The following is a 23,482-nucleotide window of genomic DNA, read 5'->3' as shown; positions in this document are numbered from 1 at the left end:
CAGGAAAATATTCTCTTTTAAGTGAGATTTTCTAGAATGTACATAAACAAATTTGTTCCAGGAAGGTCAGCTGAGGTATGTTCTAAGTGGTGGTTTTACTGTTCAATAAAACATTGTTTGTAATTTTGTTGATGTAAAACCCTGAGGAAGGAAATGTGTTCCGGAATGGAAGCAAGCATTACAAAGAGTTTAGGGCAGTCTGGTTTGTCATGTGGCTGGGATTTCAAAAAGGAAGAGGAAATTGCATAATTTGGTAGAGCAAGTGACGGGCAAGTGATTGGCTATTTTTGGTCTTTATGGTAAAATTAAATCTTTAGAAATAGCAACAATGTTAATTACGGTAGTACTATGCATTATTAGTATTTCAAGGGCCTTAAAAAAACAAAGTTGTCTGTTCTAAAAATTGAATAAAAATGTATCTTAATCATTCTTATCTTTACTCCTCACTATAAACAACATTATAAACCAGGAAGAGACCCAAGAGGCATTTTAAAAAAATAAGAATACCATACTTTAGGCATAGCATGGAATATAAAGAGATTTTAATATGTAGTAATATCTTTGGTTAGGCATATTCTCCCTTGGTAATTGTTAGAGTATATTCATATTTGTGGGTCTGTTTTTGTGTCAGACCACTCAAAGTCCAAAGAAAGTGACATGTTCTGGAAAATAACATTAGCTAGCATCTGTGGCTAACATGTGATCATGGTTTGGGTCTAAGCTAATAAATAATATGTTGATCTTACTATGCCTAGATAAATATTATTCAAAGATGAGTCATGTAAAGTGATATGACTACATTTCTTTTCTTGGTCAATTTGCCTCATTTTTTTCCCACTGCTTTGTACTCAAATTCCTTATTAATTCACCTTCCCTTTCCGAGAAATAGGAATCTCTTGCTATGTTCAAATATGCTACTTTTCTTGGAGACAATCCCCCTAGAGCCCTCTATTATCCAGTTGTAAGTGGGATTGCTCCTTTCTGGGCCTCTTGCCTAGCTGTCATTTAACAACAACAACAACGTTCTTCAACAATCTTCACCTTTCTGAGGCTGAAGCCTCTGTGTTGTGGAAATTTCCTCATCCCTTTTTTCTTTTCCTTGCTGTATTCTTATTTTTGTGCAGCAAAGGTACATTTAGGTTGTCATTTACTTTCTGGAAGAGCATGAGAGAGAAACTTTATGGTTCTTTGCAGTATTTATAAAAATGTCTTCATGTATCCAATTTGAATGATCTCATCTACCTCAGACGTAGACCTCCACGTTAGAAATCACTTTCTCTTATAACTTTGAAGGCATTACTCCATTGTTCACCAGCTTCAGGCATTTCTGTTGAGAAGTCCAATCCATTCTGATTCTCAGTCAGGAGCCTGACTTTTACTGATTCTGACTTTTTTCTGATTCTCAGTCAGGAGCCTGTTTCTTTTACTTGCGAGCCTGTGCATGAACTCAGTCTCCAGTGCCCTCTCCTGCTTGAAAGTGGGGAAGAACCGAGGCTGAAAGTACCAACTCTCTAATCAATTTTTTTTTTAAAGATTTTTATTTGACAGAAAGAGAGAAAGAGTGCACAAGAACGGGGAGCAGGGCGCCTGGGTGGCTCAGTGGGTTAAGCCGCTGCCTTCGGCTCAGGTCATGATCTCAGGGTCCTGGGATCGAGGCCCACCGGGGCTCTCTGCTCAGCAGGGAGCCTGCTTCCTCCTCTCTCTCTGCCTTCCTCTCTGCCTACTTGTGATCTCTCTCTGTCAAATAAATAAATAAAATCTTTAAAAAAAAAAAAAAAAAAAAAAGAAGGGGGAGCAGTAAGCTCCTGGCTCAGCGGGAAGCCCAGTGTGGGACTCGATCTTAGGACCCTGGGATCATGACCTGAGCCTAAAGCAGACACCTAACCAATTGAGCCACCGAGACACCCCATCTCTGATCAAATGATTGGTCTTCCTGACAACCAGCCTCCATCATGAAGCTATCTAGGGCTCCTTCCCCCTCCAGCTATTAGCCACCTTATTAGCATAACAAGGAAACATCCATCACTCCTGAAACTCAAAGGGCTTCTTTCTTTCTCTCTCTCTCTCTTTCTCTCTCTCTTTTTTTAAAATTATTAACACATAATGTATTATTTGTTTCAGGGGTACAGGTCTGTGTTTCATTAGTCTCACACAATACACAGTGCCCACCACAACACATACCCTCCCCACCAAAGGGTTTCTGAAGTTCTGATCCAGTAACTGGGGACAAAGACTATCTGTACGCACACCACATACTGTTATGGCTTTGACAAATGCTAATGTCATTGACTACCATTATGATATCATGCAAAATATCTTCACCACCCTATGTTTCACCTGCTTATCCTTCTCTTTATTCCCCGAACGTCTGGCAACTATCTTTAACTGCCTCTATCGTTTTACTTTTTCCATAATGTCATATAGTTAGAATCGTATATGTAGATTTTTTAGACTGCTTTCACATAGCAATGTGCATTTAAGTTTCCTCCATGTCCTTCCATGACTTGATACTCGTTTCATTTTATTGCTAAATATTATTCCATAGAATGGGTGTACCACTGTTTATCCATTCACGTATTGAATGATACGTTTGCTTCCAGTTTGGGGCAATTATGAATAAAGCAGCTATAAATATTCACGTACAGAGTCTTTTTGTTTATTTTTAAAGATTTATCTATTTATTTGAGAAAGAGCATGAGCAGGAGAGGCAGAGGGAGGGGGAGAGAGAATACCAAGCAGACTCCATGCAGTGTGGGGCCCGCCTGGGGCTTCATTTCACAATCCAGAGATTACCACCTGAGCAGAAACCAAGCTGGAAGCTTAAACAACTGTGTCACCCAGGGACCCCCGCTATGTGCAGAGTTTTGCGTGGACATAAGTTTTCCACTCATTCGAGTAAATATCCATGAGCGTGATAACTGGTTCATATGGCAAGACTATGCTGAGCTGTGTAAGAACTTCCAAATTACCTTCTAAGATGGCTGTACCATTTACATTCCTATCAGCAATGAATAAGCTTTCTGGTCGCTCCATATCCTCACTGGCATTTGGTGTTGTCAGTATTTTGGATTTTAGCCTTGTTCCCAGGTGTGTAGTGGCATTTCATTGTTGTTTTAATTTGTATTTCTCTAATGTTCTATGCTGTTGAGTCTCCTTTCATATACTTACTTGTCATTTGTGTATGTTACTTAGTGAGGTGTCTTTTCAGATCTTTTGCCCAGTTTGATTTTTTTTTTTAAGATTTTATTTATTTATTTGACACACAGAGAGAGAAATCACAAGTAGGCAGAGAGGCAGGCAGAGAGAGGCGGGGAAGGAAGCAGGCTCCCTGCTGAGCAGAGAGCCCGATGTGGGACTCCATTCCAGGAGAGGCTGGAGAGAGCCCAGTGGCTGACTGAACCACCCAGGCACCCAAGTGATCCATCTCAAATTAAGTTTTGCAAAAGGTATAGAGTCTATGTTTAGACTTATTTTATTTTATTATTATTATTATTTTTTTGCTAGCATGTTTGTCAAAGATCCATTGAATACATTTGTGTGAGTCTATTTCTAGGCTCTGTATTCTGTCCCAATGATCTACTTTTCTAGTCTTTTGATAATACCACACTGTTTCAAATACTGTAGTTTTATAGTAAGGTTTAACATTGGGCACTGTCAGGCCTGTGACTTTGTTTACCTTCTTCAGTATTGGTTGGCTCTCCTGGGACTTTTGTCTTTCCATAAAGACTTTAGGATTAGCTTGTTGATGTTCAAAAAATAACTTTCCGGGATTTTAATTGAGATTATGTCAAATCTATCAAGTTGGGAAGAACTGACATCCTTTTCCTTTCTTTCTTCTTTTCTTTTCTTTTTTTTTTTAAGATTTTTATTTAATTATTTGAAAGAGCACAAGACAGGGCGGGTCAGAGGAAGACACAGATTCCCTCAGAGCACGGAGCCCAATTCAGGAATTGATCTCTGGGCTCCAGGATCATGACCTGAGCAGAAGGCAGTTGCTTAACCAACTGAGCCACCCAGGCACCCAAAACTGACATCCTGACAATATTCAATCTTCCTACTCTTAAACATGGAACATCTTTCCATTTACTTTGTATTCCTTTCATCCAAATTTTATAGTTCTCCCATATAGATTTTGTACATGCGTTAGATTTATACATAAGTATTTCATTTTTTTGTGCCAATATAAGTGATATTGTGTCTTTAATTTCAAATTTCAATTGTACATTGCTGAAAAATATAAGCAAGTAACTTTTGTGTATGTTAAACTTGTATCTTACAACTTTGCTATAATTGTTTATTTGTCTGAGGGGTTTTTTTTGGTTAATCTTTTGGGATTTTCTAAATAATCATGTCACATGTTTGTTTGTTGTTAAAAAACAGGAATATTTCTTCCTTACCAATCTACTGTCTATTTTTAAATGTCTACTTTATCAGCTAGACCATAAGCTCTCTGAGGGCGAGTTTTCATCTTGTTTACTTGTCATCTCTTTTATTCTCAGATTTTTATTAGCTTTGTCACATTAAATTGTTATGGCACTAAATAGAAATAAAATGCTTCTAAGTTAAAGCTTGGGCAATTTAGTGCCTCAGTTTCTCTGTTGCTAACAGGGATGTTGTATCTGTCTTACAGACTGGTGTAAGGATTTCAGACTACATACATCAAGTTCTTAGGACAGCATCTGGAACCTAGCCAGCCCTCAGGAAATATAGTTTCTTAGTGTTTGCCTTAGGTTATGGGATATTGCTTTTGCGCAGCACCATACATAACCTTGAACAACCAATGAACTTTATTTAGCTCAGTTGGACCAAGAGTAATAAAAGCCGAAGCATAAAGTTGTAACGAGGCGAGGAGTTGAGAAGGTTTAGGGGAAGCAGTGTTTCTGAGCCTGTGAGTGGAGAGGTAAAGTGAGAGGGTCCAGATAAGTAGGAGTAAAGTGGTGGAAGTCCAAGGCTGTGAAGGAAATCTCCCAAGAATAGGTTCTCCGGATTCTCTTTGTATTGTAGGTGATGTGAACCAAACGACCCTGAGCACACAGGAACACAGCAGAGGGCAGGTGGCACCGGTCCTCCCATACCACCCCTGGAGGGTGGAGAAGGTGGGGAGCATAACCTCGGGCAGCGGGTGGGCAACTTTACCTTCCCCGACCCTAGCACTAGCAGGAGCAGCCCACGCCCTTCCCCCCCCGTCCCCCAGTACCCCCGGCCTGTTACCATAGGGACTGGGTCACCTGACCTGGAGCCGCGCGCCTGCGCGGGCGGAAGGCGGGGGCGGCACCGTGACGCGCCTCGCGGGCGGTCCTCTGGCGCGCGCTTCCCTTCTCTCTTCGGGGCTCGGAAGTCTGTGCCAGTTACCGGAGGCGACGGGGCGGTAACGGCGGCGAGCGGGTCCTTGTGGCCTAGGTGAGCAGCAGTGTGGGGAGAGAGGGGTGTTCCGGCCGCGTCCTGGGTGCGGGGACTAGGGGCGGAGGCGAGGGATCCCCGGGTCACCTAGCGGAGAGCGTCTGGGTCTCAGCGGTTTTCGGGAAGCGGCGGCGAAGTCCTCTCCTCAGTGGTCTCCGTGCCCGTCCTTGCGCCCTCCGGAGCCCGGGGCGAAAGTTTGCGCGAGCCGCTAGCTCTGCCAGCGACCCTTGCGCTTCGTGGTTTCGCCCGGGACTGGGGCGAAGGGTGAGGGGGCTGTGAGGGGGACGGCGGGGGTTTGGCTGGGTTAGGGGCAGCGCTGCGGCCCGGCCCGCGGCGACGCCGGCAGCTGCCGCCTCAGCTCGGACTCCTCGTTCTGGTCCGTCTCGAGCGTTTTTGTTCCTCCTGGCTGGGATCGCTGCGGACCGGTGGAGGAAGAGCGGCTGGCTGTGGCTCGTCACGGTGCTCTGCGTTCCTTGGACTGTACCCAGTCACCTTCCTGGGTGGCTTAGTCGGACCGCCCTGGATTTGGAGGGGGGAAGGAGGTGTCTGTTGAGTGGGCCAAGCCTTGACTTTCTGGAAGGGGGCTGGGAGAGGTCGTTCGCTGCGCGCCTATTCTTGGAGAAGTTGGAGAAGAAACGTTGAGGAAACGTTCCAGCAGGGTGTGTGCAGAAGGACGTATCCCTTGAGATGTAATGACTCAGAGTTTTCATTTCAGGATTTCCTTGTAATAATGGGAAAGTGAAGGCATATGGATGTGGAAAGTTTTCCTTTTCACCGAAGTGGAATTATTTAATTATGGAGCCTTCCAGTGTGCCAGGTTTTGAAAGGAATTTCTAGGTTATCTGGTCTGTATATATTATCTGCATACGTATTTATTGTGATTTTTTTTTTCTTGTGCTCGCTTCGGCAGCACATATATTGTGATTATATTTTTCTTTATGTAAGTACATTTCTTGAGAAGTACTTGGTTTACCAGACTCTTAACATCTACGTGTTTGAAAGAAAAAAAACAATTGATTAAAAAGGAAAATTACATTGAAAACAGCTGCAGGCTGTTAGCTTTACCTTCAGTGTTTGTGATTAAAATACAGATTTTCCGTTCTTTACCTTTTCTATTTGAGGTTGAGGGAAATGGTAAAAAAAAAAAAAAAAAAAAAAAAGTTTTTTCATGTTTTTTGTTCCACTTCAGTTCTGTAAATTTTTTCCTTTAAATGGTACAGAAATATTACAGATCAAGTGGTTTGTGCTATAGGATGAAAATAATTAAGTGGAATGTCCCTTAAAATGTTCAGGAAATAGTCCATTATAATCCAGATTTAACTTCGACAGCATTAAGTTTTTAGTTATTTTGAGCATTATAAGGATATAAAAATCTTTACCAGAAGAGGATGAATTTACAAATAGTTGGCAGTTGAATGTACTCTTCAATAAAACCATTCCTTAAATTAAACATGAGTCAACTATTTTTTTTTCCTGTTTTTGCCAGATTTAGGTACTTTTTTTAAGGTAGTAAATGCCAAGATTTTCTAAAAAAAAAAAATTTCCACTAAACAACTTTAAAATATGTCCTGCATCTAGTAATAGTTATATTAGCATTTATTAGTTTCTTTTCCAAGTGCTGCCAACATAATTTGTACATTTATTTGATTTTTGAGGCAGTAAACAGTAACATGGCTTGGAATGTAAGCAATAAAAAAGGTGTGCAGTGTAGTCTCCTTCCTTTTAAAGGTCCTCCAGCCAACCACAGTTCCTTCTTTTTTTTTTTTTTTTTTTAAAGATTTTATTTATTTATTTGACAGAGCAAGATCACAAGTAGGCAGAGAGGCAGGCAGAGAGAGAGGAGGAAGCAGGCTCCCTGCTGAGCAGAGAGCCCGATGCGGGCCTGGATCCCAGGACCCTGAGGTCATGACCTGAGCCGAAGGCAGCGGCTTAACCCACTGAGCCACCCAGGCGCCCAACCACAGTTCTTCTTACAGGAGTCAACTGTTTTATGTTTTTTAGGTATCCATCCAGGGATATTTGATACCTATGCAAACATATATTCTCCCCCTTCCTCTTTTCTTTTTTATTGTGGTAAAATACACATAACCAAATTTATCATCTCAACCATTTTTAAGTATGCAGTTCAGAGGTTTAAATACATTGACGATGTTGTACAACCATTACCACCATCCGTCTTTAAAAACCTTCATTTTGTAAAGTGGAAACTCTATACCCATTAAACAATAACTCCCCGTTCTCTCCTTCCCCCAGCCCTTGGTAATCACCGTTATACTTTTATGATTTTGACTAAGTACCTCATATAAGTGGGATCATACAGTACTTGGTCTATTTCACTTAACATAATGTCTTCAAGATTCACCCAGCATGTTGCAGAAATTCCTTCCATTTTAAAGCTGAATAATGTTCCATTGTATGTATATACCACATTTTGCTTGTCCATTCATCTATAGATGACACTTGGATTACTTCCGTGTTGTCGCTGCTGTGAACATGGGTGTACACATTATCTCTTTAGACATAGATTTTAATTCTTTTGGATGTATACCCAGAAGTGGAATGATGGATCATATAATTAATTAATTAATTTTTTTTTGGATTTTTTTTTTTTTTTTTGGTGGAACCACCATTCTGTTTTCTGTAGTGGCTGTATCATTTTATATTCCCATAAACAGTGCACAAGGTTTCCCATTTATTCACGTTCCTGCTAATTGATACTTTTTAAAAAAATTCCAATATAGTCAACATACAGTGTAATATTAGTTTTGGGTGTACATTATAGTGAATAAATAATACCGAATATCACCCATTGCTCATTAGGACAAATATATTCCTTAATCCCCACCACGAATTTCACTGATACCCCGCCACTTCCCTTCTGGTTACCATCAGTTTGTTCTCTATAGTAAAGAGTCTGTTTTTTGGTTTACCTCTTTTTCTCACCTTTGCGCATTTGTTTCTTAAATCCCACATTCCACATATGTGTGAAATCATGTGGTATTTGTCTTTCTCTAACTTACTTTGCTTATTCTGCTCCGTAGCTTTATCCATGTTGTTGTAAATGGCAAGAGGTCATTCCTTTTTATGGCTGGATATTCCTCTGTGTGTGTATATCCCGTATCTTCATTAATCTATTGATGGACACGGTTGCTTCCATAGTTTGGCCATTGTAAATAATGCTGCAGTAAACACAGGGGTGCATGTATCTCTTTGAATTCATTTTTTTGTACTTTGGGGGTAAATACCCAATAGTACAATTACCAGATTATAGGGTAGTTCTATTTTTAATTTTTTGTGGAACTTCCGTATTGTTTTCCAAAGTGGCTGTACCAGTTCGCTTTCCCACCAGCAGTGCAGAGGGTTCCTTTTTCTCACATCATGACCAACACTTGTTTTTTTTTCTGTTTTTTATTTTAGCCATTCTGATAGTTGTGAAGTGATATCTCATTGTGGTTTTGGTTTGCATTTTTATGATGAAGAGTGATGCTGAACATTTTTTCATATGTCTGTTGACCATCTGGGGATGTGTTTTTTGCGGAAATGTCTGTTTTTGCCCATTTTAAAATTGGATTATTTGTTCTTTGGGCTTTGAGTTCAAAGTTCTTTATGTATTTTGTATACTAACCCATTGATCAGTTATGTCATTTGCCATTCTCTTTTCCCATTCAGTAGGTTGCCTTTTAGTTTTGATGATAGTTTCTTTTGCTTTGCAGAAACTTTATTTTGATGGAGTCCCAATAGTTAATTTTGTTTTTAGTTTTCTTGTTTCAGGAGACCTTATCTAGAAAAATGTTGCTATAGCCCATGTTAGAGTCATTACTGCCTGTGCTCTGTTCTAGGATTTTTATGGTTTCAGGTTTCACATTTAGGTCTTTAATTCATTTTGAATTTATTTTTTGTGTATGGTGTGAGAAAGTAGTCCGGTTTCATTCTTTTGCATATATCTAATTTTCCTTCAATACTTGGTTTTTGTTTTTTTGATAGTAGCCATTCTAAGGGCTGTGAGGTGGTATCTCCTAGTTTTGATTTGTATTTTTGTAATGATTCATGATTTTGAGCCTGTTTTCATGTGTTCATGGCCATTCTTGTATCTTTTTTGGGGAAATTTCTATTCAGTTTTTTTTTTGCCAGTATTTTTTTTTTCTTGTTGAGTTTTAGTAGTTCTCTAAATACTCTAGATATTAAGGGATTAATCCCTTATTGGATATATGATTTGCAAATATTTTCTCCCATTCTGTGGGTTGCTTTTTTTGCTTTGTTGATGCTGTCTTTTCATGTGCAAAAATTTAAAATTTTCGTGAAGTCCATTGTGTCTAGATTTTCTTTTGTTACCTTTACCTTTGGTATCATGTCCAGAGAAATCACTGGTAAATCCAAAGTCATGAATCTTCTGTCCTATGTTTTCTTCTAAGAGTTTTTATTGTTTTGGGTCTTAAGTTTAGGTTCTTTACCATTTTGAGTTAATTTTTGTAGTGTTAGGTAAAGGTCCACCTTCACGCTTTTGCACATGGATGTCCAATTTGCTCAGTGCCATTTGTTGAAAAGGCTTTTACTCATTGAATGGTCTTGTCACTCTTGTCAAAAATCATTTAACCATGTATGTGAGGGTTTATTTCTAGGCTTTCTGTTCTTTTCCGTTGATCTATATGGCAGTATGCCAATATCCTACTGTTTTGATTAGTTTTATAATAAGTTTTGAAATGAGAAAGTATGAGGCTTCCACTTTTTTTTTTTCAAGATTGTTTTGGATATTTGAGTTCTTGGAGATTTCATAGGGATTTTAGGATGAGTTTTTCTGTTCCTAAAAAAAAAGTCATTGTTATTTTCATAAGGATTCCATTGAATCTTGAGATCACTTTGGATAATACTGACATTTTAACAGGATTAAGTCTACCAGTCCATGAATGTGGGGTGTGCTTCATTTTATTTATATCCTCTTTGATTTCTTTCAGCAGTGTTTTGTAGCTTTCTCTCTTTTTTTTTTTTTTTTAAGATTTATTTAGAGAGCAAGTGGGAGCCCAAGCAGGATGAGGGTTAGAGAGAGAGGGAGAGAATCTCATGCAGACTTCCTGCTGAGTGCAGAGCCTGACTTGGGGCTCAGTCTTGTGATACTGAGATCCTGACCTGAGCCAAAATCAAGATTGGATGCTTAACTGACTGAGACACACAGGTACTCCTGTAGTTTGCATTATACAAGCCTTTAACCTCCTTGATTCAATTAACAAATGCATTAATTAATTCTTAAGTATTATTTTTATGCTGTTGTAAGACAATAACAATTTTCAGATTATTTTTCATATATAGAAATCAACTGATTTTGTGCATTGACTATACCCTGCAGTGTTGCTGAATTTATTAGTTCTAACAGCTTTTTTTGTGGAGTCTTTACAGTTTTCTAAACCTTACATATATAAATTAAATAATCTGCACAGATCATTTTACTGAATTTTCAGTTTGGATGCTTGTTATTTCTTATTTTTGCCTAGTAGTTCTGGCTAGAACTTCTAGTACTATGTTGAATAGAAATGGTGAAAGTGGGTTTCCTTGCCTTGTTCCTGATCTTAGAGGAAAAACAATCAGTCACTTACCACTGAGTATGATGTTTGGTGTAAGTTTTTCATATGTGGCTCTAAATTATGTAGATGTAATTTTCTTCTGTTCCTAATTTGTTGAATTTCTTTTTTTTAATCATAAAAGACTACTGAATTTTATGAAATATTTTTTCTGCATCAGTTGAGATGATTATATGTTTTTCTATTACCCTTCGTTTTGTTGATGCGGTCTGTTACGTTGATTAATTTTTTGTATGTTGAACCATCCTTACATTCCAGGAATAAATCCCATTTGTTAAAATGTGTATAATACTTCAGTGTGCTATTGAATTTCATTGGCTAGTATTTTGAGGATTTTTGCAGTGTTCATAAGGGATGTTGGTTCGTAGTTTTCTTTCTTGGAGTGACTCTGTCTGTCTGTCTTTGATACCAGGTTAATGCTGTCCGCATAGAATAAGTTAGGAAGTGTTCCCTTCAACTTTATCTCAAATTTTGAGAAGGATTGGTATTTTTTTTTAATGTTTAATAGAATTCACCAATGAAGCTTAAGGTTTATGGTTTTTATTTGTTGGGAGATTTTTGATTACTGATTCAGTCTTCTCACTATGTTCAGATTCTTAATTTATTTGTGATTTAGTTTTGGTAGGTTTTATGTTTCTTGGAATTTGTCCATTTCATCTAAGTTATCCAATGTTTTGGTGTAAAATTATTCAGAGTACTTTCAGTTTATTTCTGTAGAATGTGTGAATATTTCCATTTTCTAGCTTTAGTATTTTGAGCTTTCTCTTCTTTGTGTCTTGGTCTAGCTCAATTTTGTTGATTTTTTTTTTTTTTTTCCAAAGAAACAACTTTCGGATTCATTGATCCCCTCCCCTATTTTCTAGTTCATTTCTCTATTCTAATCTTTACGATTTCCTTCTGCTAGCTTTAGGTTTAGTTTGTACTTCCTTTTCTAGATCTTTAAGCCCCTTCTTCCTTGTAACACAAATATTAGCCTGTTTATATATTGCTCTAAAGCATGCTTTTTTTTTCCCATGTAATGATATGTTAAATCCCTTTCAATATTGTATGTAGAACTTCCTCCTTTGTTTGAAGTCTTTTGCTATTGTAGTTGATGCTTCAGTGAATAAGATTTTATATATGTCACTTTTTATGTGCAAATATATTTATGGACTGAAGACCTGGATTGCAGGGTTGGAGGGTATCTGTGTTTATAATTTTGATAGATACTGCACACTTACTCTGTATGGAAATTGTACACTTCCGTGGGTAATGTATGATTGTTTCTCAAAACCTTACTGGTAGAGTCTTGTCAAACTTTGGCTTTTTGCCAGTCCAGTAGGTCAGAAATGGAACCTTAAGGGTAAGAAGAAAGTATTCAACTTAATGGTAGATTTATATGGCCACATTTCGCGATGGCTTTTGAGAATCTCCCTGGATAATTATTAAAAGAAGATTTCTTAAGTCCTTTGATGAAATCTGTGTCAGCCTAGGAAGCTATTTTTAAGTAGTGCCCAGATAATTCTGATCTGATGATTAGCCAGGTTTGGATACCGTCGTAGAAGATGGCTGTTAGGACTTTATCAAAGTGAGTTTATTGATATCATTTATGAACTGTTTAGAATGCTTAATTAATCCTCTGTGTACTTTCAGACTTGGTCGTCGCCATTTACCATCTGAGCCCCGTGGACACTTCCTTATTTATATTTTAGTTTACCTTCAGAAAAATTTGTGGAAGTGAGGGTAAAGGGATAGTTGAAGCACGGTTTTATAAGAAATACAGTTTTAATAACTGTGGAACACAAGAAACCCATGAGTTTTTGTTGTTTTTCTGTTTTTATTGGAGAGCATGAGCAGGTGGTGGGGGCAGAGGGAGAGGGAGAATGAATATCTCAAGTAGATGCTGAGCTGAGCGTGGAACCTGATGAGGGGGTCGATATCATGACCCTGAGGTCATGACCTGAGCTGAAATTAAGAGTTGGATATTTAACAGACTGAGCCACTCTGGCGTGCCAAGAAACCCATGTTTTTATTCTAAATTTTCTTGGATTTGAAAGTATATATGGCTGAAATGGGTAGCATCTTTTTGAATACAACTAATTGTTCATCAGTTGTCCTGCAGGAAATTAGCACATGTCCATCTGATACCGTTCCCAGGTTTCAAATATGTCTCTGTTACAGCTAATCATTATTTATGGTTCTCCTTCATGAACTTGGTTGTCAAAATACAATATTGATTCTAGATCTCAAATACATCTCTAGTTCTACTGTCACCATCTGGTAATTTTTATACTTGTATTGTCAAAATGCAGCACTTTTGCAAATTTTAATGGCTCATGATTTTATTGAGAGGGTGACCATCTTTGTTCTGTATTTGGAGTATTTTCATTTATACTTTATACTGTAAATAACAGAATAATCAATGTGATGAGTTTTAAAAATTTCACTATATTACTGTTTCTTTCCAGTCATATTTGTTTAAAGGCCAACTTTCATTTGGTCACTTAAAAGCCATATCAAGTAAATTTTGGTCTACAAATATAAAAGAATAAAAGATGGTAATATATTAGTAAAACAGGATCAAGGGACTTGTTTCAAAATACTGTATCATAAAATTCTTCCTTTTGAATGACTGAGTGAAAAGTTTTATGTCTTTTATTAATTGCAAGTATATTGTTTACTTATTTTTTAATTTGGAAAAATTTCAGTTAGTATATCATCATGGTCTGAAAATTCATGGCCTGTGATTTGCTTATATAATTGATTCTGTCATTATTGTAAGAGTCTAGGGTGTAGCTACATGTCTTCTGATTTGTCCAATAAATGTTTTCCTCCAGTTTCCTTTTCTCTGCCATCATGGGTGAAAATGAAAAATTCCAAGTGTTCAAGGAACACTTCTGTAGAGAACAAGCTTCAGATGTAGTGTCTTCAGAGTTTATATGTTCTTGAAAGAGGATGCAGTACTTTGGGCAGTACAAACTGAAGGATGAAAGAATGTGATTATTTCTGTATTGCATCATTCTAGGTGATCTTATTTTTTTGTTATTTTTAGTTTTTGAGAATAGTTGGCAATAACTGATGAATTCTGATGTAATAATTTATGGATTGTTGAAATAGAAGGGTGTTTCAACATAGAGGAATACAACTTCACTAAAATCCCATAGTACATTTTAGATTTATAAAAAAGTTCAGTTGAACCCTTATGATATTTAAAAGGGAATGATTTTACTACATTTAAAGACTTTTCTTTCTTTGTAAGATCTCCAAGAAAGACTAAAAGTCACTAAATAGAACTTCTGAGAAAAGGAACTCAGAAATTAAAATTGAATCCAGGGGACCCTGATGGAATACAAAGGGTTGGGGGCAGATTTCTGAACCCTAGTCTAGATTTAACTGTTTCAGTTTTTGGGCTAGGACTGTAGAATCTTTATTAGCATTTCTGGTTTATCCTTATGGACTTGAAATTTGAAGAAATGCTGTTTTAGGGCCTTAAGATGACTTTTAATTTGCTATCATATAGTAATGTAGTATCACCCTGTATCTGCATGGACCAGCTGTCTGAATGCGGATCATCCTCACTTCTGATCTATCATTAGAAGGTCAGTAGTAGCCTAACACGAGGTCACAATGCCTATGTCATTCATCTTACTTCATCTCATCATTATATCATCTAACATCATCACAGGAAGGGCAGGTACAGTACAGTAATATCTTTAGAGAGAGAGAGAGCACATTTGAGCACATTCATAAAACTTTTGTAGCATGTTTTATTGTTACTAATTTCTTACTGTGCCTAGTTGTAATTTAAACTTTATCATAGTTATATATGTGTAGGAAAAAGCCTGGTATATATAGCTTCAGGACTATCCCTAATTCAGATATCGGCTAAGTCTTGGAATGTGTCCCTTTTGGATTAAGGGGGTTTTAGGTTACTTTCCTGATGTTCATTTGTTGTTTCTTGTGCTAATTAAAAATGTTTTGTACTGTACTGAAGCTAATTAGGCTGCTTCTATGTTTAAATAAGGGAATAATTTGATATGCTGCTTTCCTATGAAAGTAATTTATGGGACTTATAACATTCAAGCCCCTTGCTATTGAAGATTTCCAGGAACATAGCACTAGTGACAGTTCTTTAAAGAAGAATGTGTTCTAAATTTTTTGACTTATAGAATAGGTACTTTGTTGATTTACTGTTTCATCTGTGAAGTTGATAGAAAGAAACATAGTTGTGACAGAGCTGAGACTAAGACTTGGCTATTTTTTTTTCACCCCCCGCCCAGGATGTTTTTAAATTTTTTTAAATTTTTAAAAATTCAGGTGTAATAAAGCTATAGCCATTATATTAGTTTTAGGCATACAACATAGTGATTCTATATTTGTATATAATGTGAAATGATCACAGTAAGTCTTGTTAACATCTGTCACCACACAGTTTTTTTCCTTGTGGTGAAAACTAAGATTTACTCTCTTAGCAACTTTCAGATATACAGGACAGCATTATTAACTCCAGTCATCATCCTGTACATTACATCTTCAAGACTTACTTATTTTATAAGTGGAAGTTTTGTGCCTTTTGACTCCCTTCCCCCATTTTGCCCATCTTTTTCCTTTCCCACCTCGCTCCCATCTCTGGGAATCACTAATCTATTCTCCGTGTCAATGAGTATTTTTGTTGTTTAGATTTCACATATAAATGAGGTCTTATGGTTACTGTTTTGACTTATTTCACATAGCATAGTATCTTTAAGGTCTGCCCATGTTGTCATAAATAGCAGGATACCCCCCTTTTTTTAATGGCTTAAAACTCCATTGTGTGTGTTTGTGTAGTTCACATTTTCTTTATCTATTCAACCATAGATGAATGGCAAGATTTTTCTTTTGTTATGGCTGAAAAATATTCCGTTGTGTATATATACTACTTTTTTTTTTTTTTTTAACCTATTCATTCATTTGTGGACACTGCTTACTTCCATCTTGGCTATTTTAAATGGTGCTGCCTGGAACATGGAGATGCAGGTCTCTTTAAGTTGGTGTTTTTTTCCTTCAGATCAATACCTCAGAGTGGAATTGCTGGATCATATCGTGGTTCTGTTTAATTTTTGAGGAACCTCTGTGCTGTTTTCCACAGTGGCTGCACCAATTTACATTCCCACCAGTGGTGTACAAGAGTTCCTTTTTCTCCATTTCTTCACTAACACTTATTTCTTGTCTTTTGATAATAGCCATTCTAATAGGTGATGTACCTCATTCTCATTTTGATTTACATTTCCCTAATGATTAATGATGTTGAGTTCAGCATCTTTTCATATACATGTTTGCCATCTGTAGGTGTTTGGAAAAATGTCTATTTGGCTCCTCTGTCCAGTTTTGAATCATTTTTTTTTTTTGGTCTTGAGTTATTTTGGATATTAACTCCTTACCAAATATATGACTTGGAAATATTTTCTCTTGTTTTGCAAGTTGCCTTTTAGTTTATTAACTGTTTTCTTTGCTCTGCAGAGGTTTTTTAGTTTGACATAGTCCCCAATGTTTATTTTTCTTTTGCTGCATTTACTTTTGGTGTTAAATCCAAAAAAAATCGTCACCAAGACCAGTGTCAAGGAGCTTGTCATCTATATTTTTTTTCTAGGGGTTTTTAGGCCCAAGTTCAAGTCCTTAATCCATTTTGAGTTGATTTTTGTGTATGGTATAAGATATTGGTCCAGTTTAATTGTTTTGCATGTGTTTGTCCAATTTTTCCAGCACTTTCTTCATTGTATATTCCTGGTTTCTTTGTCATAAGTTAATTGGCCACACATGTGTGGGTTTATTTTGGGCTTTTTTGTTCCATTGATCTGTATGTCTGTTTTTATGCCAATCGCTCACCCTTTTGATTACTATAGCTTTATAAGGTAATTTGAAATCTGGAAGTGTGCCGCTTCTAGCCTGTTCTTTCAAGATAAAATTTTAGGATTTTTTGAATTTTAGTCCTTTGAAAATGCTATTGGAATTTTTTTTTAATTTTTTTATTTTTTATAAACATATATTTTTATCCCCAGGGGTACAGGTCTGTGAATCGCCAGGTTTACACACTTCACAGCACTCACCAAAGTACATACCCTCCCCAATGTCCATAACCCCACCCCCCCTTCTCCCAGCCCCCCTCCCCCCAGCAACCCTCAGTTTGTTTTGTGAGATTAAGAGTCACTTATGGTTTGTCTCCCTCCCAATCCCATCTTGTTTCATGGATTCTTCTCCTACCCACTTAAGCCCCCATGTTGCATCACCACTTCCTCATATCAGGGAGATCATATGATAGTTGTCTTTCTTCTGCTTGACTTATTTCGCTAAGCATGATACGCTCTAGTTCCATCCATGTTGTCGCAAATGGCAAGATTCCGTTTCTTTTGATGGCTGCATAGTATTCCATTGTGTGTGTGTATACCATATCTTTATCCATTCATCTGTTGATGGACATCTAGGTTCTTTCCATAGTTTGGCTATTGTGGACATAGCTGCTATAAACATTCGGGTTCATGTGCCCGTTCGGATCACTAGGTTTGTATCTTTAGGGTAAATTCCCAGTAGTGCAATTGCTGGGTCATAGGGCAGTTCTATTTTCAACATTTTGAGGAACCTCCATACTGTTTTCCAGAGTGGTTGCACCAGCTTGGATTCCCACCAACAGTGTAGGAGGGTTCCCCTTTCTCCGCATCCTCGCCAGCATCTGTCATTTCCTGATTTGTTGATTTTAGCCATTCTGACTGGTGTGAGGTGATATCTCATTGTGGTTTTGATTTGTATTTCCCTGATGCCGAGTGATATGGAGCACTTTTTCATGTGTCTGTTGGCCATCTGGATGTCTTCTTTGCAGAAATGTCTGTTCATGTCCTCTGCCCATTTCTTGATTGGATTGTTTGTTCTTTGGGTGTTGAGTTTGCTAAGTTCTTTATAGATTTTGGACACTAGTCCTTTATCTGATATGTCATTTGCAAATATCTTCTCCCATTCTGTCAGTTGTCTTTTGATTTTGTTAACTGTTTCCTTTGCTGTGCAAAAGCTTTTGATCTTGATGAAATCCCAATAGTTCATTTTTGCCCTTGCTTCCCTTGCCTTTGGTGATGTTCCTAGGAAGATGCTATTGGAATTTTTTTAGAGATTGTATTAAATCTGTAGATTGCTTGGGGAAATATGTACTTTTTAACAATATTAAGTCCTCCAGTCCATGAGCATAGAGTATCTTTTTATTTGTATTGTCTTCAGTTTTTTTCATCCTTGTTTTATGGTTTCAGTTTACAGGTCTTTCATCTCTTTGATTAAATTTATTTCTAAATATCTTATTTTTTGATGCATTTCTCTAAAAATTTCTCTTTTAGCTTATTAGTGTGTAGAAACAGGTGATTTTTGTATATTTATTTTTTTAATCCTGTAATTCTACTGAACTTGTATATTAGCTCAGTTTTTTGATGGAGTCTTTAGGCTTTCCAAACGTAATATATCACCCACAATACAGACAGTTTCAACTTCTTCCTTTCCAGTTTTGATGCCTTTTTTTCCTTACCTAATTGCTCTGGCTAGGACTTCCAATACTGTAGTGAGTAAAAGTGGCAAGAATGAGCATCCTCATCTCTGCATTTTATTTTTGATGTTACACTTATTTTTCTTTTGTATATTCCTTAGCAAATTATTATTATACTTGCAGTTATTTTTACCTTTATTTTTCTAGCATTCATACTAGGTTTGTAAGTGATTGCATCTTTATGGCACTAGATAATTCTGAATTTTACAATATATTTTTGCTAGTGAGATTCATACTTTCTTATGTTTTCCTGTAATTAGCACCCTTTGGTTCCTTGTAAGACACATCTAGTGGTGACGAATCCCATTAGCTTTTGCTTGTCTGGAAAACTTACTCTCCTTCAATTTTTTTTTTTTTTTAAGATTTTATTTATTTAAGAGAGAATGAGAGAGAGAGTGCATGAGAGGGGAGAGGGTCAGAGAGAGAAGCAGACTCCCCACTGCGGGCGGACTCAATCATGGGACTCCAGGATCATGACCTGAGCTGAAGGCAGTTGCTTAACCAACTGAGCCACCCAGGTATCCACTCCTTCAGTTCTTAAGGAGAGTTTTACCGAGTAGAGTATTCTTGGTGGCAGTTTTTTTCTTTATATTATCGCACGTCTTCTGCCCTGCAGAGTTTCAGCTGAAAAGTGTGCTTAGTGTCTTATGGTGGTTCCTTTGTACATAACCTTTTTTTTTTAAGATTCTCTCTTTTTTTAAACGTTTGACATTATAATGTGTTTTGATGTGGGTTTTTTTGGGTTCATGTTATTTGGAACTTTTTGAATTTCCTGGATCTTGATATCTGTTTCCTTTCTCAGGTTGGGGAAGTTTTAGCCATTAATTTTTTCAAGTAAGTGTTCTTCTGCCCCTTTCTGCCTTCTTCAGGGACCCTTATAATGGGAATGTTGGTTTTGTTGATGTCCTGTTAGTCTCTTAAGCTATCTTTACTCCCTCACCGATCCTTTGTTGTTGTTGTTGCTGCTCTGATTGGATTAGTTGTACCACTCAGTTTTTGAGTTCATGAATTCCATGTTCTACTTAATTTAACCTGTTGTTGAATCCTTCTGTTGTATTTTCAGTTATGTTATTGTATTTTTTAGCTCTGTGTCTTCTACTTGGTACTTTCATATATAATCTTTTGAAATTTTCACTTTTTTCACCCATTGTTCTCTTGAGCTAGGTGAGCATCTCTATCTCTGTTATTTTGAGTTGTCAGGTATATTTATCTTCATTTCATTAAGGTCTTTTACTGAAGTTATATCTTGTTCTCTTGGAATATTCCTTTGTTTCTCCATTTTCCTTAACTTTCTGTTGATTTCAATGATTAGACTAAAAAACTATCTTTCTTACTCTTGAGTGACACAGACCATAGAAGAGATGGATCTCATCATTTAACTCAGTTCTTGGTTGGATCTCAAAACTTTAGTTGTCCAAGCAGCCTACTTTATTCTTAGTTGCTCCCAGTAGTTGATGGTATGCTGAGATCTATCCAAGTTCCAAAAGGGAGAATCTCAGGTCCTAGATTCAGACTGATTGGAAGCTAGACCTCCAGGCAGCAACTTTTTAAGTATGCAAAATACCTCTTTCAGGGGAAGATTTCTGTCTGCTCATTCTGTTTTGTGCCCTAGGGTGATAGCCAGTTCACTTTTGTAGTTATTGTTGTTATAGTCCTGTTGAACCTGTGAATACAGGCTTCCTGGCTACTAAAACCTGTTTATCTGGGGATGTGCCTTATGGGCAGACTGTACTTCAGCTTCTTTCTTGGAGACACCAGTGACCTGATATGGGGCAAAGGGAGAGTGCCTAGATGGCACCCACTGGTCTCCCCGATTCTGGAGACAATTGTAGTCAGCCCTTAGATGTGTGTTTAATTAGAAGGCTATACTTCAGTCCACAGCTATGAAGGAAGATAAGCTAATCAACTTCTTTCATAGAAAGACTTGGGAGGGGCTGGAATTTATTTCAGTCTGCTGTGTCTGCCTTGTGCCCTGGGGAAGATAGCCTATTAACAGCTGTTCTGTTTGTTAGCATCTTATGGGATTGATGAATTTAAGCCAAGCTGGCCACCAGAGTTACAAGGATTGTCTTCTGGGCAGCAGCTACAAAAGCTAGAGTATCCGGAGTGTTGTAACTACAGTTTAAGATCACGGATTCTACAGTCCCGAATTTTCATCGTCCTATGATTTTTTTTAACAGCTTGGATTAAATAAATACCATTTTAACTTAATCACTCGTCATTTTAAAAAAATTGGAGACCAGTTGTAGCAGTTGGTTTGATTGAGGGAGTGAGATCAACAACTCAGAATATTATATGTATTGCCGTTCTAGGTGATATTATCTGGAAAAATTTACTAGTATGTTTCCTACCTCATAAACCAGAGTGTTGCAGCTGGAAAGCAAATTAACTAGATGTTCCAAAATATTACATACGGTATTTGAGTTACAGAGACCTTTAGTCTGTACATACCTAAAAACTCCAAAGAAGCTGCTCTGACATTACCTTGAGGAGGTGGAGAGTCAAATGGGAAAGTTGATACTGAAGCAGAATAGTCAGGTATTTTTTATTTTTATATGTTCTAAAGAAACCCTGTAAATATTCCAAGCTCTGAGAAACCTTAGTAGAAACTAACTTGGGGGTTATTTTCTAAGGCCTAGGGATGCATTGGGTGCAGAGACCTTTCATTATGCATGGAGAGAATTGAGAGTCTGTGAGGTTGCAAAGAGTTTAGAGGGGGCCAAACCTGGGCTAGGATTAAGTGGAGACACCAGTTCTTTCCAGGAATTAAACCAGTGAAACAAAGCTATTAGGAATGTTGTGCTAAACTCTGGTAGAGTAGATGGCAAGACGTTTTGCCTACTAATCTCAGGGTCAGTAGGATCTATTCCTTGTTGTTGATTCTTAGTCAGCTGAAGGAGAGGCCTAGAAACAAAATTCTGTAGTCAGCACAACAATAGCATGTGAGGAGTTTTAAGTGAAAGTAAAATGAGGAATTCACATACTGATGTAATAGAATTATTTTCACAATCCCCTTAAGTCTCATTAATGGTCATTCTGAAATTCCAGTCATACTTGAAAGAATTTTTCAAAGGTAGTTTGGTAGTTCTTCAAAAAGGGCTAATTATTTTTGACATTAGATCAAAGATTAACTCATATAAGTTAATGGACCCCTTCAGAAAAATAATACAAGAAATTTATTATTCTCCCTGAAAGCTTTGAACAGTTTGTGTTCAAAGACATAGACATGAAAGATTTTAAAAATTTGAACTTTTCCATGAATGTTTGAATATATCTTGTTTACTGCTATTTTGATAATATTGGTCAAAATTTAACAAACGTTTGACTTCTTTTAGAATAAGGAATCATGTAGATAAAAAGAAATTAAGGCCTTGATCTCAAGAACAGAGAAACTCACTATATAATAAAAGGCAGAGTGAAACTTCTGAAGTGAGAGAAACAATGTTAGACTGATGTCATTAGAGGTATCCTTACAAAAGTGGCTCTTGACTGAGATTTTGAGAGAAGTCTTCGAAGTACATTCCAGGAAGAGAAAGCAAGTTTTTGCAGATACAGGGCAAAGAAGAACTCAACCAGTGTGGGAAATAGCAAGTAGTTTGGGGCTAGAATGTTGTAATGCTTAGAAAGAAATGATGTGAAATGAGGTCATAAAAATAGTTTGTGAAGTAAAATCATTGAGAAATCCTTTATATTTTAGAAGAATGTTGAGTTAATTAAGGTCACATACTTAGAGCAAACCTGAAACTGAATCCTTATGATAAGGTGGGGTTATATTTGTTATTTAAAGAATGTCTGAAAAGCTCATTTCTTTCCTGGGATTAAGTTTGAGTATTTGTGAGTATGAAGTAACTTCTGGGGAATGAGTGAGCTAAGAGTTGTTCAGACAATTTTGGTTAATATTTGTTTAAGGGAAAGCTTCTGTGAGGGAAATGTTTGAGAAAACTGCTGAGTTTTGAAATTTACCACTCACCCAGTTCATTTTTCATAAGGAAAAGGGGATCTTATACATGGCCAGTGGCAGAACTAGAAGTAGAAACCAAAAATAGTGGTAGTACTAGATTAAAAGTCAGCATTTATTCCAGTGAATTTTGAATGATTTTATGATGTCAATAAAATGATTGGAAACGTAAATAAAACATGTTTAAGAAGGAAGCTTAATGATTTTTTTGAGACACAGAAAAGGTAGTGCCTTTTGTTTCCCTGGATTAATAGAATTAAACAATTTCTTATTGTGCTTTCTCATGAATTTGCATTTTATTCACAAATACAAGCCCTATGTTTTCCTTAAGTGTATCAGGCCTTTTTTTTTTTTTTTTTTTTTTTTTTTAAGGTTTACTTTATTTCTTTGAGAGAGAAAGGCAGGGTGAGAGCATGAGTAGGGTAGGCAGGGAGAGGGAGAAGTAGATTCAGGCCTGATCTGGGGACAATCCCAGGACCCTGTGATCATGACCTGTGATCATGACCTGAGCAGACACTTAACTGACTGAGACACCCAAGCACCCCTGTATCGGGCCATTTTTATTCAAGGGTCTAGCCCAGGAAAATTAAGCAAAAAAAAAAAAAGAAAAGAAAAGAAAAGAAAAATTAGTAACTCAGACAATGAATTTGAATTGACATTTTCCCAAAGATCTACAGATGGCCAATAAGCAGATGAAAAGATACTGAACATCATTGGCTATTAGAGAAATACAAATCAAAACTGCAGTGGGATGCTGCTTCACAAGGAAGGTGGCAGTAATAAAAAAGATAATAGCAAGTATTGGCAAAGATATTGAGAAATTGGAACTCTCCCTTACATGCTGCTGGTGGGAATGTAAAGTGGAACAGTTACTTTGGAACCCAGTTTGCAGTTCCTCAAAAAGTGAAACAGTACCATGTGACCCAGCAACTCTGCTCTTAGCTAAATACCAAGAGAATTAAACATATATGTGTTTACATAAACGCTTGGATGTAAATGTTCATTAGCATCATT

At 37.2% G+C, this 23,482-nt stretch overlaps 1 protein-coding gene across 4 annotated transcripts in view; it reads left to right on the top strand.

Annotated features, from left to right (window-relative positions):
- Nucleotides 1–5,279: 5,279 nt before the first annotated feature.
- LOC122904577 (syndecan binding protein) overlaps nt 5,280–23,482 on the top strand; it is a 39,166-nt gene continuing 20,963 nt past the window's right edge. For 2 of the 4 annotated variants that reach the window (XM_044245557.1, XM_044245556.1), the window contains exon 1: nt 6,235–6,245. The gene's annotated coding sequence lies outside the window, so the exon portion shown is untranslated. Of the gene's footprint in view, nt 5,401–6,234; nt 6,246–23,482 lie in introns of those variants that run through there. The other 2 variants (XM_044245555.1, XM_044245554.1) reach the window with 2 other exon arrangements.

This window comes from Neovison vison, chromosome 4, assembly GCF_020171115.1.
Source record: "Neovison vison isolate M4711 chromosome 4, ASM_NN_V1, whole genome shotgun sequence".
Lineage (NCBI taxonomy): Eukaryota > Metazoa > Chordata > Mammalia > Carnivora > Mustelidae > Neogale > Neogale vison.
The sequence above is the reverse complement of the archived record's forward strand: the minus strand, read 5'-3'. Positions and strand labels throughout refer to the sequence as shown.